At 42.2% G+C, this 15,729-nt stretch overlaps 9 non-coding genes across 9 annotated transcripts; all 9 read left to right on the forward strand.

The window, feature by feature from the left end:
• The first annotated feature begins 157 nt into the window (after window positions 1–157).
• Window positions 158–364, forward strand: LOC126123181 (small nucleolar RNA U3). Its single transcript, XR_007526284.1, has one exon. It is a non-coding gene; the product is annotated as a small nucleolar RNA U3 (small nucleolar RNA).
• Window positions 365–1,307: 943 nt separating this feature from the next.
• LOC126123080 (U5 spliceosomal RNA) lies at window positions 1,308–1,426 on the forward strand. Its single transcript, XR_007526193.1, has one exon. It is a non-coding gene; the product is annotated as a U5 spliceosomal RNA (small nuclear RNA).
• Window positions 1,427–3,855: 2,429 nt separating this feature from the next.
• LOC126123193 (small nucleolar RNA U3) lies at window positions 3,856–4,062 on the forward strand. The gene has a single exon (XR_007526295.1). It is a non-coding gene; the product is annotated as a small nucleolar RNA U3 (small nucleolar RNA).
• A 943-nt stretch (window positions 4,063–5,005) lies between these two features.
• Window positions 5,006–5,124, forward strand: LOC126123197 (U5 spliceosomal RNA). The gene has a single exon (XR_007526299.1). It is a non-coding gene; the product is annotated as a U5 spliceosomal RNA (small nuclear RNA).
• Window positions 5,125–7,556: 2,432 nt separating this feature from the next.
• LOC126123204 (small nucleolar RNA U3) lies at window positions 7,557–7,763 on the forward strand. The gene has a single exon (XR_007526305.1). It is a non-coding gene; the product is annotated as a small nucleolar RNA U3 (small nucleolar RNA).
• A 943-nt stretch (window positions 7,764–8,706) lies between these two features.
• On the forward strand, window positions 8,707–8,825 carry LOC126123195 (U5 spliceosomal RNA). The gene has a single exon (XR_007526297.1). It is a non-coding gene; the product is annotated as a U5 spliceosomal RNA (small nuclear RNA).
• A 2,434-nt stretch (window positions 8,826–11,259) lies between these two features.
• Window positions 11,260–11,466, forward strand: LOC126123205 (small nucleolar RNA U3). The gene has a single exon (XR_007526306.1). It is a non-coding gene; the product is annotated as a small nucleolar RNA U3 (small nucleolar RNA).
• A 943-nt stretch (window positions 11,467–12,409) lies between these two features.
• Window positions 12,410–12,528, forward strand: LOC126123081 (U5 spliceosomal RNA). Its single transcript, XR_007526194.1, has one exon. It is a non-coding gene; the product is annotated as a U5 spliceosomal RNA (small nuclear RNA).
• A 2,431-nt stretch (window positions 12,529–14,959) lies between these two features.
• On the forward strand, window positions 14,960–15,166 carry LOC126123207 (small nucleolar RNA U3). Its single transcript, XR_007526308.1, has one exon. It is a non-coding gene; the product is annotated as a small nucleolar RNA U3 (small nucleolar RNA).
• The last annotated feature ends 563 nt before the right edge of the window (window positions 15,167–15,729 follow it).

The raw sequence follows: 15,729 nt of genomic DNA on the forward strand, positions 1-15,729 counted from the left end.
GCGGCCAAGTAAGAGTAGAAGTAGGTTCTTTGCAGAATGTCCGAGCTTAAGAAATTCTTCGATAAGTAAATCGCGAAATGTGAAGAGAGTGTCGTATTCTCGTAGGGCGTGTTGACGGTCTCGTGGCATAAGTAGCGAGCGGTGATAGCTTGCTAGCAAGATCATACTTCACAGGATCATTTCTGTAGTATGTCTTCAACTCTCTCTAGTTCAAAGCTGGAGTAGACGTAACCACGATGATGAGTGGTAGCACTGTCCCTGAGCGTGAGGCTTGCGATCGAGATTCATCGCATCTTGGTTGTAATCGATGATCGTTCACCACATTCTGAGGGATGTGGGAAGGGAATAGCGCTTTCCGAGTGGTGGTTTTATTATATAGAATAGAAGCAAGCATAAGTCATACTTTTGGTATCGGGACCCGCGTCGTTGCAGAAATGTCGCTACAGGTTGTGGAAGGACTTTGATTACGACATGTCATGAAAGCCTTGTGGGAGTTTCTCGAGTGGCACGGGGACGAGCCATTTGATTTGGCCTGCTCCAAGTGCTAGGCTTGGATGACAACGACGTACTTTTGAGTTACAAGAATGAGTGAGCAACACAAGAAGAGTGCAATTGATGACCATAAAAGGCTGACACACAACACAGTCTTGATAATCAGCACTAATGCATGATGTACGGAACATTTAGGAGGAGCACGTTTGGCTAGCAAACATGAATTGAGTGATTTGCAAGGCACTGTTATCTGCAAGAAGGAATGCATGAAATTCGCAAATGAATAAGACTGGTTCAAATACTATCGGCAGAAATTTTATTTCTGTTGTCAACTAGTATTAATTAGTTGTGTGGGAGCAGGGGGATATTTCCCTTGCACCATACATCTACATACAGGTTGCGTCTGATGTGGCCTAGTTTTGCGTTCAAAGAACTATCTAGTTGTCTGTTTTTTCAGTGAACGAGTGTGGTGGGGAGGAGAGAGATTAGTGTTAGATGCAGAGCAGTGCGGGCAGTTGTGTCTCTGACGGTGGGTCGCCGAGAGGAATTGGGCGTGCTGCCATCTGTCGGCAGGTGAGGTAATGAAGCAGCTTGAATGGTGACAGAAATGATAAAAATAGTTATCTAAAGAGTAATATCGACGACATTTGGCAGACACGTATTTCAGCGCTGACAGTTAGTTTGGGGTGTGTGCTTGCATGGCACTGGAAGTGTGTTGACAGTAGAGAAGTAGACAAGACGGAAAGAATTTTCCGCGTTCTCGCGGAGAAGCAATAGAGAAGCAGCCATAAGTATTGAAGTGAGGGCGTTGATCGGCACTCTGGTTTCCCTTCAAAACGAATAAATCTTTCGCCTTTTACTAAAGATTTCCGTGGAGGGGAACATTAAATGAGTCTATAAGGTATTTTTCGTAGTGCTCGGCTATTGCTGAGCCATAATCACAAGTAAAACGTAATGTAATTAACAAGAGGTAGGTTGTGTTGTGAGAATGAAGGGCGTGGAGTAGCGGATCACGTTGGATCAGGTAGATGCTTTTTTAATTTGAAAATGTAATTGGCCGTTTCGTAGTATAATGAAACAAGTACATTTGCCCTGAAATGGCTTGCAGTGTGTTAGGCGATTGTGTAAAGAGAGAGAGAGCGCTATTTATTGTCCTGGAAACTCTTGGTGAACCCTTTCCGCATCTCAGTTCTATATGATTTGAGGGTGTTTACTTGCACTGCAGTTGCACAACAGCATATAAGCCGATATTTGGAAGTGAATGATGAATTGAGAGGCTTTGTAATAAATACTAGTATGTGATTAGTAGATTGTGTTTTGAAACCCAAAATTATTTTTACCGCAGAAGTTTGTGATTTGTAGGTATGATGTGAGTGAGATTTGGGCTGTAGATGGTGGTTAGTTGGGCAGGATGAGCATTTCAATTGTTTTCAATAGAGTGGATATTAGTGGCACTGGCTTGTTGCCATAATGTGGCATTGGTTCTTTGTTCATAACAGTGTACTCAGTTTTGTAGAAGATTTAGGTGAGAAAGAGACAGTTGTTGAATATGACATAGATAGCTAGAGATGAATTGAGTAGCAATTTCCTGGTAGGTGTAGTTTGGGTATGATGTGTCTCAGTGAGAGATAAATCTTGAAATGGAAGGGTTGTTCCTAGCTACAGTCTTGGAAACTATGTATCTGCTGTTGACTCCAATGTTTTCAAGATTACTTGTGTACAAAATTGGCCAGACTTTGCTGTTTCTTCTTCAGTAAATCAGTGGAAGGTGGTGCAGATAATGGTATAAATGTTCAGTGCCTCCTGTGAGTTGTTGATGCTGCTTGTCTTTTAAGTAAAATTGATAGGGGCTCTTGATTGACCCAGCCATAGACAGAGCTGGTGCATACTTGGCTTGAGAAGACTTTGGCCAGTAAATGATGAAATACCAACACAGTGCTCACAACAAAGCTCCTTTCCCTGCATTCTAGTTTCCCTCGGGTATAGAGTGACATGATATTGGCAGAGGATGTGCAGATAATCACTTTGATCAGGCTGTTTTTTTTTTTAATGCTCTTTTACCAGAATCCATTCATAGTGATAACTGTGTTCTCTGGTGAAACACGATGAGAACATAGTGTGAAGTGCACAGAACTAGCTATTTGAGTGTGTGTGAAAATGTGAGGTAACCACTGTTACTCCTAAATTTCTGTGGAATTAAGTTTTCTGTGTGTGTCTGAAAATCCAAGTGGTTCAAGTTGGTAGTTTATTTGTTGCAAGCAAAAAAAGCTTTTTAGTAAACTGAGGCACTAGCATTAGTTTCCTGTTCAGTGTGACAAGGAAGCTAGTATAAAAAGTAGTTTGTGGTTTTGTTTGCAAAGAAGTGCTCATGGGATGTAAGCACTGCTTGAGATTATTCTGAGATGATTTTTGGGGGGGGGGGGGGATTGCTAAACATCTAGCATTTTAGTAAGGAACTTGTCGGAGTAGTTGTAAAATTGTTATTTTATGAGAAATTTCTTTATTCATAGCACATGGCCATCATAGTTGAAGCATAAAGATTGGCATGGTATGCGTAGGTCTGTAAAATGTCCTGACAGTGATGTTCATAGAGACTTGTTGTATACTTTGATTCTTCATCTGTTTAACAGTAGACATAAGAAATGTATTAGTGGAGCAAGTAGCTGTGAAATTACTGGCGTATGATTGATAGTATGGACGTGGCGCTGAGTGGAAGTGTTTGTTTAGCTGTGGGTGTTTTCATAATTGCCATGTGAGGAAAAGCAATACTCGTGATAGGCGAAAAGAGATACAGAGAGAAACACATTTATTGCGAGTATTGTATATCAGCAGCTCTTGGGCGGGTATCAAGTAAGACGCAAAGTGAAACGAAAGAGGAAGTATGCATGAAAGTGGCGATATATCGACAAGAGTTTGCACTGTTAGGGTGAGGTGAATAAACTAGTGCGGTGCGAAAATTTTCGAAGAGAGAGGCGGCTTTAAAGAAAGCACAAGAGTCCTATGAACGCCGTCTTGTGTGTTTGTCTTTCAGTGGCTATTTGGCATGTCTGCTTGCGCCATAGGATGCTACTGTATGTGCCCCAGGCCCCCATCTAGCGGCCGGAGGTGCAAGCGGTGTTTACATACAGTCTCGCGTGAGGCAATGGTCTCTCATTTCGGAAGACAAGAAGCACTGGTAGCGCACAAAATAGCTGAGTGAGATCATGGCGGCCAAGTAAGAGTAGAAGTAGGTTCTTTGCAGAATGTCCGAGCTTAAGAAATTCTTCGATAAGTAAATCGCGAAATGTGAAGAGTGTGTCGTATTCTCGTAGGGCGTGTTGACGGTCTCGTGGCATAAGTAGCGAGCGGTGATAGCTTGCTAGCAAGATCATACTTCACAGGATCATTTCTGTAGTATGTCTTCAACTCTCTCTAGTTCAAAGCTGGAGTAGACGTAACCACGATGATGAGTGGTAGCACTGTCCCTGAGCGTGAGGCTTGCGATCGAGATTCATCGCATCTTGGTTGTAATCGATGATCGTTCACCACATTCTGAGGGATGTGGGAAGGGAATAGCGCTTTCCGAGTGGTGGTTTTATTATATAGAATAGAAGCAAGCATAAGTCATACTTTTGGTATCGGGACCCGCGTCGTTGCAGAAATGTCGCTACAGGTTGTGGAAGGACTTTGATTACGACATGTCATGAAAGCCTTGTGGGAGTTTCTCGAGTGGCACGGGGACGAGCCATTTGATTTGGCCTGCTCCAAGTGCTAGGCTTGGATGACAACGACGTACTTTTGAGTTACAAGAATGAGTGAGCAACACAAGAAGAGTGCAATTGATGACCATAAAAGGCTGACACACAACACAGTCTTGATAATCAGCACTAATGCGTGATGTACGGAACATTTAGGAGGAGCACGTTTGGCTAGCAAACATGAATTGAGTGATTTGCAAGGCACTGTTATCTGCAAGAAGGAATGCATGAAATTCGCAAATGAATAAGACTGGTTCAAATACTATCGGCAGAAATTTTATTTCTGTTGTCAACTAGTATTAATTAGTTGTGTGGGAGCAGGGGGATATTTCCCTTGCACCATACATCTACATACAGGTTGCGTCTGATGTGGCCTAGTTTTGCGTTCAAAGAACTATCTAGTTGTCTGTTTTTTCAGTGAACGAGTGTGGTGGGGAGGAGAGAGATTAATGTTAGATGCAGAGCAGTGCGGGCAGTTGTGTCTCTGACGGTGGGTCGCCGAGAGGAATTGGGCGTGCTGCCATCTGTCGGCAGGTGAGGTAATGAAGCAGCTTGAATGGTGACAGAAATGATGAAAATAGTTATCTAAAGAGTAATATCGACGACATTTGGCAGACACGTATTTCAGCGCTGACAGTTAGTTTGGGGTGTGTGCTTGCATGGCACTGGAAGTGTGTTGACAGTAGAGAAGTAGACAAGACGGAAAGAATTTTCCGCGTTCTCGCGGAGAAGCAATAGAGAAGCAGCCATAAGTATTGAAGTGAGGGCGTTGATCGGCACTCTGGTTTCCTTTCAAAACGAATATATCTTTCGCCTTTTACTAAAGATTTCCGTGGAGGGGAACATTATATGAGTCTATAAGGTATTTTTCGTAGTGCTCGGCTATTGCTGAGCCATAATCACAAGTAAAACGTAATGTAATTAACAAGAGGTAGGTTGTGTTGTGAGAATGAAGGGCGTGGAGTAGCGGATCACGTTGGATCAGGTAGATGCTTTTTTAATTTGAAAATGTAATTGGCCGTTTCGTAGTATAATGAAACAAGTACATTTGCCCTGAAATGGCTTGCAGTGTGTTAGGCGATTGTGTAAAGAGAGAGAGAGCGCTATTTATTGTCCTGGAAACTCTTGGTGAACCCTTTCCGCATCTCAGTTCTAGATGATTTGAGGGTGTTTACTTGCACTGCAGTTGCACAACAGCATATAAGCCGATATTTGGAAGTGAATGATGAATTGAGAGGCTTTGTAATAAATACTAGTATGTGATTAGTAGATTGTGTTTTGAAACCCAAAATTATTTTTACCGCAGAAGTTTGTGATTTGTAGGTATGATGTGAGTGAGATTTGGGCTGTAGATGGTGGTTAGTTGGGCAGGATGAGCATTTCAATTGTTTTCAATAGAGTGGATATTAGTGGCACTGGCTTGTTGCCATAATGTGGCATTGGTTCTTTGTTCATAACAGTGTACTCAGTTTTGTAGAAGATTTAGGTGAGAAAGAGACAGTTGTTGAATATGACATAGATAGCTAGAGATGAATTGAGTAGCAATTTCCTGGTAGGTGTAGTTTGGGTATGATGTGTCTCAGTGAGAGATAAATCTTGAAATGGAAGGGTTGTTCCTAGCTACAGTCTTGGAAACTATGTATCTGCTGTTGACTCCAATGTTTTCAAGATTACTTGTGTACAAAATTGGCCAGACTTTGCTGTTTCTTCTTCAGTAAATCAGTGGAAGGTGGTGCAGATAATGGTATAAATGTTCAGTGCCTCCTGTGAGTTGTTGATGCTGCTTGTCTTTTAAGTAAAATTGATAGGGGCTCTTGATTGACCCAGCCATAGACAGAGCTGGTGCATACTTGGCTTGAGAAGACTTTGGCCAGTAAATGATGAAATACCAACACAGTGCTCACAACAAAGCTCCTTTCCCTGCATTCTAGTTTCCCTCGGGTATAGAGTGACATGATATTGGCAGAGGATGTGCAGATAATCACTTTGATCAGGCTGTTTTTTTTTTAATGCTCTTTTACCAGAATCCATTCATAGTGATAACTGTGTTCTCTGGTGAAACACGATGAGAACATAGTGTGAAGTGCACAGAACTAGCTATTTGAGTGTGTGTGAAAATGTGAGGTAACCACTGTTACTCCTAAATTTCTGTGGAATTAAGTTTTCTGTGTGTGTCTGAAAATCCAAGTGGTTCAAGTTGGTAGTTTATTTGTTGCAAGCGAAAAAAGCTTTTTAGTAAACTGAGGCACTAGCATTAGTTTCCTGTTCACTGTGACAAGGAAGCTAGTATAAAAAGTAGTTTGTGGTTTTGTTTGCAAAGAAGTGCTCATGGGATGTAAGCACTGCTTGAGATTATTCTGAGATGATTTTTTTGGGGGGGGGGGGGGGGATTGCTAAACATCTAGCATTTTAGTAAGGAACTTGTCGGAGTAGTTGTAAAATTGTTATTTTATGAGAAATTTCTTTATTCATAGCACATGGCCATCATAGTTGAAGCATAAAGATTGGCATGGTATGCGTAGGTCTGTAAAATGTCCTGACAGTGATGTTCATAGAGACTTGTTGTATACTTTGATTCTTCATCTGTTTAACAGTAGACATAAGAAATGTATTAGTGGAGCAAGTAGCTGTGAAATTACTGGCGTATGATTGATAGTATGGACGTGGCGCTGAGTGGAAGTGTTTGTTTAGCTGTGGGTGTTTTCATAATTGCCATGTGAGGAAAAGCAATACTCGTGATAGGCGAAAAGAGATACAGAGAGAAACACATTTATTGCGAGTATTGTATATCAGCAGCTCTTGGGCGGGTATCAAGTAAGACGCAAAGTGAAACGAAAGAGGAAGTATGCATGAAAGTGGCGATATATCGACAAGAGTTTGCACTGTTAGGGTGAGGTGAATAAACTAGTGCGGTGCGAAAATTTTCGAAGAGAGAGGCGGCTTTAAAGAAAGCACAAGAGTCCTATGAACGCCGTCTTGTGTGTTTGTCTTTCAGTGGCTATTTGGCATGTCTGCTTGCGCCATAGGATGCTACTGTATGTGCCCCAGGCCCCCATCTAGCGGCCGGAGGTGCAAGCGGTGTTTACATACAGTCTCGCGTGAGGCAATGGTCTCTCATTTCGGAAGACAAGAAGCACTGGTAGCGCACAAAATAGCTGAGTGAGATCATGGCGGCCAAGTAAGAGTAGAAGTAGGTTCTTTGCAGAATGTCCGAGCTTAAGAAATTCTTCGATAAGTAAATCGCGAAATGTGAAGAGTGTGTCGTATTCTCGTAGGGCGTGTTGACGGTCTCGTGGCATAAGTAGCGAGCGGTGATAGCTTGCTAGCAAGATCATACTTCACAGGATCATTTCTGTAGTATGTCTTCAACTCTCTCTAGTTCAAAGCTGGAGTAGACGTAACCACGATGATGAGTGGTAGCACTGTCCCTGAGCGTGAGGCTTGCGATCGAGATTCATCGCATCTTGGTTGTAATCGATGATCGTTCACCACATTCTGAGGGATGTGGGAAGGGAATAGCGCTTTCCGAGTGGTGGTTTTATTATATAGAATAGAAGCAAGCATAAGTCATACTTTTGGTATCGGGACCCGCGTCGTTGCAGAAATGTCGCTACAGGTTGTGGAAGGACTTTGATTACGACATGTCATGAAAGCCTTGTGGGAGTTTCTCGAGTGGCACGGGGACGAGCCATTTGATTTGGCCTGCTCCAAGTGCTAGGCTTGGATGACAACGACGTACTTTTGAGTTACAAGAATGAGTGAGCAACACAAGAAGAGTGCAATTGATGACCATAAAAGGCTGACACACAACACAGTCTTGATAATCAGCACTAATGCGTGATGTACGGAACATTTAGGAGGAGCACGTTTGGCTAGCAAACATGAATTGAGTGATTTGCAAGGCACTGTTATCTGCAAGAAGGAATGCATGAAATTCGCAAATGAATAAGACTGGTTCAAATACTATCGGCAGAAATTTTATTTCTGTTGTCAACTAGTATTAATTAGTTGTGTGGGAGCAGGGGGATATTTCCCTTGCACCATACATCTACATACAGGTTGCGTCTGATGTGGCCTAGTTTTGCGTTCAAAGAACTATCTAGTTGTCTGTTTTTTCAGTGAACGAGTGTGGTGGGGAGGAGAGAGATTAATGTTAGATGCAGAGCAGTGCGGGCAGTTGTGTCTCTGACGGTGGGTCGCCGAGAGGAATTGGGCGTGCTGCCATCTGTCGGCAGGTGAGGTAATGAAGCAGCTTGAATGGTGACAGAAATGATGAAAATAGTTATCTAAAGAGTAATATCGACGACATTTGGCAGACACGTATTTCAGCGCTGACAGTTAGTTTGGGGTGTGTGCTTGCATGGCACTGGAAGTGTGTTGACAGTAGAGAAGTAGACAAGACGGAAAGAATTTTCCGCGTTCTCGCGGAGAAGCAATAGAGAAGCAGCCATAAGTATTGAAGTGAGGGCGTTGATCGGCACTCTGGTTTCCTTTCAAAACGAATATATCTTTCGCCTTTTACTAAAGATTTCCGTGGAGGGGAACATTAAATGAGTCTATAAGGTATTTTTCGTAGTGCTCGGCTATTGCTGAGCCATAATCACAAGTAAAACGTAATGTAATTAACAAGAGGTAGGTTGTGTTGTGAGAATGAAGGGCGTGGAGTAGCGGATCACGTTGGATCAGGTAGATGCTTTTTTAATTTGAAAATGTAATTGGCCGTTTCGTAGTATAATGAAACAAGTACATTTGCCCTGAAATGGCTTGCAGTGTGTTAGGCGATTGTGTAAAGAGAGAGAGAGCGCTATTTATTGTCCTGGAAACTCTTGGTGAACCCTTTCCGCATCTCAGTTCTAGATGATTTGAGGGTGTTTACTTGCACTGCAGTTGCACAACAGCATATAAGCCGATATTTGGAAGTGAATGATGAATTGAGAGGCTTTGTAATAAATACTAGTATGTGATTAGTAGATTGTGTTTTGAAACCCAAAATTATTTTTACCGCAGAAGTTTGTGATTTGTAGGTATGATGTGAGTGAGATTTGGGCTGTAGATGGTGGTTAGTTGGGCAGGATGAGCATTTCAATTGTTTTCAATAGAGTGGATATTAGTGGCACTGGCTTGTTGCCATAATGTGGCATTGGTTCTTTGTTCATAACAGTGTACTCAGTTTTGTAGAAGATTTAGGTGAGAAAGAGACAGTTGTTGAATATGACATAGATAGCTAGAGATGAATTGAGTAGCAATTTCCTGGTAGGTGTAGTTTGGGTATGATGTGTCTCAGTGAGAGATAAATCTTGAAATGGAAGGGTTGTTCCTAGCTACAGTCTTGGAAACTATGTATCTGCTGTTGACTCCAATGTTTTCAAGATTACTTGTGTACAAAATTGGCCAGACTTTGCTGTTTCTTCTTCAGTAAATCAGTGGAAGGTGGTGCAGATAATGGTATAAATGTTCAGTGCCTCCTGTGAGTTGTTGATGCTGCTTGTCTTTTAAGTAAAATTGATAGGGGCTCTTGATTGACCCAGCCATAGACAGAGCTGGTGCATACTTGGCTTGAGAAGACTTTGGCCAGTAAATGATGAAATACCAACACAGTGCTCACAACAAAGCTCCTTTCCCTGCATTCTAGTTTCCCTCGGGTATAGCGTGACATGATATTGGCAGAGGATGTGCAGATAATCACTTTGATCAGGCTGTTTTTTTTTTTTTTTAATGCTCTTTTACCAGAATCCATTCATAGTGATAACTGTGTTCTCTGGTGAAACACGATGAGAACATAGTGTGAAGTGCACAGAACTAGCTATTTGAGTGTGTGTGAAAATGTGAGGTAACCACTGTTACTCCTAAATTTCTGTGGAATTAAGTTTTCTGTGTGTGTCTGAAAATCCAAGTGGTTCAAGTTGGTACTTTATTTGTTGCAAGCGAAAAAAGCTTTTTAGTAAACTGAGGCACTAGCATTAGTTTCCTGTTCACTGTGACAAGGAAGCTAGTATAAAAAGTAGTTTGTGGTTTTGTTTGCAAAGAAGTGCTCATGGGATGTAAGCACTGCTTGAGATTATTCTGAGATGATTTTTGGGGGGGGGGGGGGGATTGCTAAACATCTAGCATTTTAGTAAGGAACTTGTCGGAGTAGTTGTAAAATTGTTATTTTATGAGAAATTTCTTTATTCATAGCACATGGCCATCATAGTTGAAGCATAAAGATTGGCATGGTATGCGTAGGTCTGTAAAATGTCCTGACAGTGATGTTCATAGAGACTTGTTGTATACTTTGATTCTTCATCTGTTTAACAGTAGACATAAGAAATGTATTAGTGGAGCAAGTAGCTGTGAAATTACTGGCGTATGATTGATAGTATGGACGTGGCGCTGAGTGGAAGTGTTTGTTTAGCTGTGGGTGTTTTCATAATTGCCATGTGAGGAAAAGCAATACTCGTGATAGGCGAAAAGAGATACAGAGAGAAACACATTTATTGCGAGTATTGTATATCAGCAGCTCTTGGGCGGGTATCAAGTAAGACGCAAAGTGAAACGAAAGAGGAAGTATGCATGAAAGTGGCGATATATCGACAAGAGTTTGCACTGTTAGGGTGAGGTGAATAAACTAGTGCGGTGCGAAAATTTTCGAAGAGAGAGGCGGCTTTAAAGAAAGCACAAGAGTCCTATGAACGCCGTCTTGTGTGTTTGTCTTTCAGTGGCTATTTGGCATGTCTGCTTGCGCCATAGGATGCTACTGTATGTGCCCCAGGCCCCCATCTAGCGGCCGGAGGTGCAAGCGGTGTTTACATACAGTCTCGCGTGAGGCAATGGTCTCTCATTTCGGAAGACAAGAAGCACTGGTAGCGCACAAAATAGCTGAGTGAGATCATGGCGGCCAAGTAAGAGTAGAAGTAGGTTCTTTGCAGAATGTCCGAGCTTAAGAAATTCTTCGATAAGTAAATCGCGAAATGTGAAGAGTGTGTCGTATTCTCGTAGGGCGTGTTGACGGTCTCGTGGCATAAGTAGCGAGCGGTGATAGCTTGCTAGCAAGATCATACTTCACAGGATCATTTCTGTAGTATGTCTTCAACTCTCTCTAGTTCAAAGCTGGAGTAGACGTAACCACGATGATGAGTGGTAGCACTGTCCCTGAGCGTGAGGCTTGCGATCGAGATTCATCGCATCTTGGTTGTAATCGATGATCGTTCACCACATTCTGAGGGATGTGGGAAGGGAATAGCGCTTTCCGAGTGGTGGTTTTATTATATAGAATAGAAGCAAGCATAAGTCATACTTTTGGTATCGGGACCCGCGTCGTTGCAGAAATGTCGCTACAGGTTGTGGAAGGACTTTGATTACGACATGTCATGAAAGCCTTGTGGGAGTTTCTCGAGTGGCACGGGGACGAGCCATTTGATTTGGCCTGCTCCAAGTGCTAGGCTTGGATGACAACGACGTACTTTTGAGTTACAAGAATGAGTGAGCAACACAAGAAGAGTGCAATTGATGACCATAAAAGGCTGACACACAACACAGTCTTGATAATCAGCACTAATGCATGATGTACGGAACATTTAGGAGGAGCACGTTTGGCTAGCAAACATGAATTGAGTGATTTGCAAGGCACTGTTATCTGCAAGAAGGAATGCATGAAATTCGCAAATGAATAAGACTGGTTCAAATACTATCGGCAGAAATTTTATTTCTGTTGTCAACTAGTATTAATTAGTTGTGTGGGAGCAGGGGGATATTTCCCTTGCACCATACATCTACATACAGGTTGCGTCTGATGTGGCCTAGTTTTGCGTTCAAAGAACTATCTAGTTGTCTGTTTTTTCAGTGAACGAGTGTGGTGGGGAGGAGAGAGATTAGTGTTAGATGCAGAGCAGTGCGGGCAGTTGTGTCTCTGACGGTGGGTCGCCGAGAGGAATTGGGCGTGCTGCCATCTGTCGGCAGGTGAGGTAATGAAGCAGCTTGAATGGTGACAGAAATGATAAAAATAGTTATCTAAAGAGTAATATCGACGACATTTGGCAGACACGTATTTCAGCGCTGACAGTTAGTTTGGGGTGTGTGCTTGCATGGCACTGGAAGTGTGTTGACAGTAGAGAAGTAGACAAGACGGAAAGAATTTTCCGCGTTCTCGCGGAGAAGCAATAGAGAAGCAGCCATAAGTATTGAAGTGAGGGCGTTGATCGGCACTCTGGTTTCCCTTCAAAACGAATAAATCTTTCGCCTTTTACTAAAGATTTCCGTGGAGGGGAACATTAAATGAGTCTATAAGGTATTTTTCGTAGTGCTCGGCTATTGCTGAGCCATAATCACAAGTAAAACGTAATGTAATTAACAAGAGGTAGGTTGTGTTGTGAGAATGAAGGGCGTGGAGTAGCGGATCACGTTGGATCAGGTAGATGCTTTTTTAATTTGAAAATGTAATTGGCCGTTTCGTAGTATAATGAAACAAGTACATTTGCCCTGAAATGGCTTGCAGTGTGTTAGGCGATTGTGTAAAGAGAGAGAGAGCGCTATTTATTGTCCTGGAAACTCTTGGTGAACCCTTTCCGCATCTCAGTTCTAGATGATTTGAGGGTGTTTACTTGCACTGCAGTTGCACAACAGCATATAAGCCGATATTTGGAAGTGAATGATGAATTGAGAGGCTTTGTAATAAATACTAGTATGTGATTAGTAGATTGTGTTTTGAAACCCAAAATTATTTTTACCGCAGAAGTTTGTGATTTGTAGGTATGATGTGAGTGAGATTTGGGCTGTAGATGGTGGTTAGTTGGGCAGGATGAGCATTTCAATTGTTTTCAATAGAGTGGATATTAGTGGCACTGGCTTGTTGCCATAATGTGGCATTGGTTCTTTGTTCATAACAGTGTACTCAGTTTTGTAGAAGATTTAGGTGAGAAAGAGACAGTTGTTGAATATGACATAGATAGCTAGAGATGAATTGAGTAGCAATTTCCTGGTAGGTGTAGTTTGGGTATGATGTGTCTCAGTGAGAGATAAATCTTGAAATGGAAGGGTTGTTCCTAGCTACAGTCTTGGAAACTATGTATCTGCTGTTGACTCCAATGTTTTCAAGATTACTTGTGTACAAAATTGGCCAGACTTTGCTGTTTCTTCTTCAGTAAATCAGTGGAAGGTGGTGCAGATAATGGTATAAATGTTCAGTGCCTCCTGTGAGTTGTTGATGCTGCTTGTCTTTTAAGTAAAATTGATAGGGGCTCTTGATTGACCCAGCCATAGACAGAGCTGGTGCATACTTGGCTTGAGAAGACTTTGGCCAGTAAATGATGAAATACCAACACAGTGCTCACAACAAAGCTCCTTTCCCTGCATTCTAGTTTCCCTCGGGTATAGAGTGACATGATATTGGCAGAGGATGTGCAGATAATCACTTTGATCAGGCTGTTTTTTTTTTTAATGCTCTTTTACCAGAATCCATTCATAGTGATAACTGTGTTCTCTGGTGAAACACGATGAGAACATAGTGTGAAGTGCACAGAACTAGCTATTTGAGTGTGTGTGAAAATGTGAGGTAACCACTGTTACTCCTAAATTTCTGTGGAATTAAGTTTTCTGTGTGTGTCTGAAAATCCAAGTGGTTCAAGTTGGTAGTTTATTTGTTGCAAGCAAAAAAAGCTTTTTAGTAAACTGAGGCACTAGCATTAGTTTCCTGTTCAGTGTGACAAGGAAGCTAGTATAAAAAGTAGTTTGTGGTTTTGTTTGCAAAGAAGTGCTCATGGGATGTAAGCACTGCTTGAGATTATTCTGAGATGATTTTTGGGGGGGGGGGGGGGGATTGCTAAACATCTAGCATTTTAGTAAGGAACTTGTCGGAGTAGTTGTAAAATTGTTATTTTATGAGAAATTTCTTTATTCATAGCACATGGCCATCATAGTTGAAGCATAAAGATTGGCATGGTATGCGTAGGTCTGTAAAATGTCCTGACAGTGATGTTCATAGAGACTTGTTGTATACTTTGATTCTTCATCTGTTTAACAGTAGACATAAGAAATGTATTAGTGGAGCAAGTAGCTGTGAAATTACTGGCGTATGATTGATAGTATGGACGTGGCGCTGAGTGGAAGTGTTTGTTTAGCTGTGGGTGTTTTCATAATTGCCATGTGAGGAAAAGCAATACTCGTGATAGGCGAAAAGAGATACAGAGAGAAACACATTTATTGCGAGTATTGTATATCAGCAGCTCTTGGGCGGGTATCAAGTAAGACGCAAAGTGAAACGAAAGAGGAAGTATGCATGAAAGTGGCGATATATCGACAAGAGTTTGCACTGTTAGGGTGAGGTGAATAAACTAGTGCGGTGCGAAAATTTTCGAAGAGAGAGGCGGCTTTAAAGAAAGCACAAGAGTCCTATGAACGCCGTCTTGTGTGTTTGTCTTTCAGTGGCTATTTGGCATGTCTGCTTGCGCCATAGGATGCTACTGTATGTGCCCCAGGCCCCCATCTAGCGGCCGGAGGTGCAAGCGGTGTTTACATACAGTCTCGCGTGAGGCAATGGTCTCTCATTTCGGAAGACAAGAAGCACTGGTAGCGCACAAAATAGCTGAGTGAGATCATGGCGGCCAAGTAAGAGTAGAAGTAGGTTCTTTGCAGAATGTCCGAGCTTAAGAAATTCTTCGATAAGTAAATCGCGAAATGTGAAGAGTGTGTCGTATTCTCGTAGGGCGTGTTGACGGTCTCGTGGCATAAGTAGCGAGCGGTGATAGCTTGCTAGCAAGATCATACTTCACAGGATCATTTCTGTAGTATGTCTTCAACTCTCTCTAGTTCAAAGCTGGAGTAGACGTAACCACGATGATGAGTGGTAGCACTGTCCCTGAGCGTGAGGCTTGCGATCGAGATTCATCGCATCTTGGTTGTAATCGATGATCGTTCACCACATTCTGAGGGATGTGGGAAGGGAATAGCGCTTTCCGAGTGGTGGTTTTATTATATAGAATAGAAGCAAGCATAAGTCATACTTTTGGTATCGGGACCCGCGTCGTTGCAGAAATGTCGCTACAGGTTGTGGAAGGACTTTGATTACGACATGTCATGAAAGCCTTGTGGGAGTTTCTCGAGTGGCACGGGGACGAGCCATTTGATTTGGCCTGCTCCAAGTGCTAGGCTTGGATGACAACGACGTACTTTTGAGTTACAAGAATGAGTGAGCAACACAAGAAGAGTGCAATTGATGACCATAAAAGGCTGACACACAACACAGTCTTGATAATCAGCACTAATGCGTGATGTACGGAACATTTAGGAGGAGCACGTTTGGCTAGCAAACATGAATTGAGTGATTTGCAAGGCACTGTTATCTGCAAGAAGGAATGCATGAAATTCGCAAATGAATAAGACTGGTTCAAATACTATCGGCAGAAATTTTATTTCTGTTGTCAACTAGTATTAATTAGTTGTGTGGGAGCAGGGGGATATTTCCCTTGCACCATACATCTACATACAGGTTGCGTCTGATGTGGCCTAGTTTTGCGTTCAAAGAACT

The sequence above is a fragment of the Schistocerca cancellata genome, unplaced genomic scaffold, assembly GCF_023864275.1.
Source record: "Schistocerca cancellata isolate TAMUIC-IGC-003103 unplaced genomic scaffold, iqSchCanc2.1 HiC_scaffold_417, whole genome shotgun sequence".
Classification (NCBI taxonomy): Eukaryota; Metazoa; Arthropoda; class Insecta; order Orthoptera; family Acrididae; genus Schistocerca; species Schistocerca cancellata.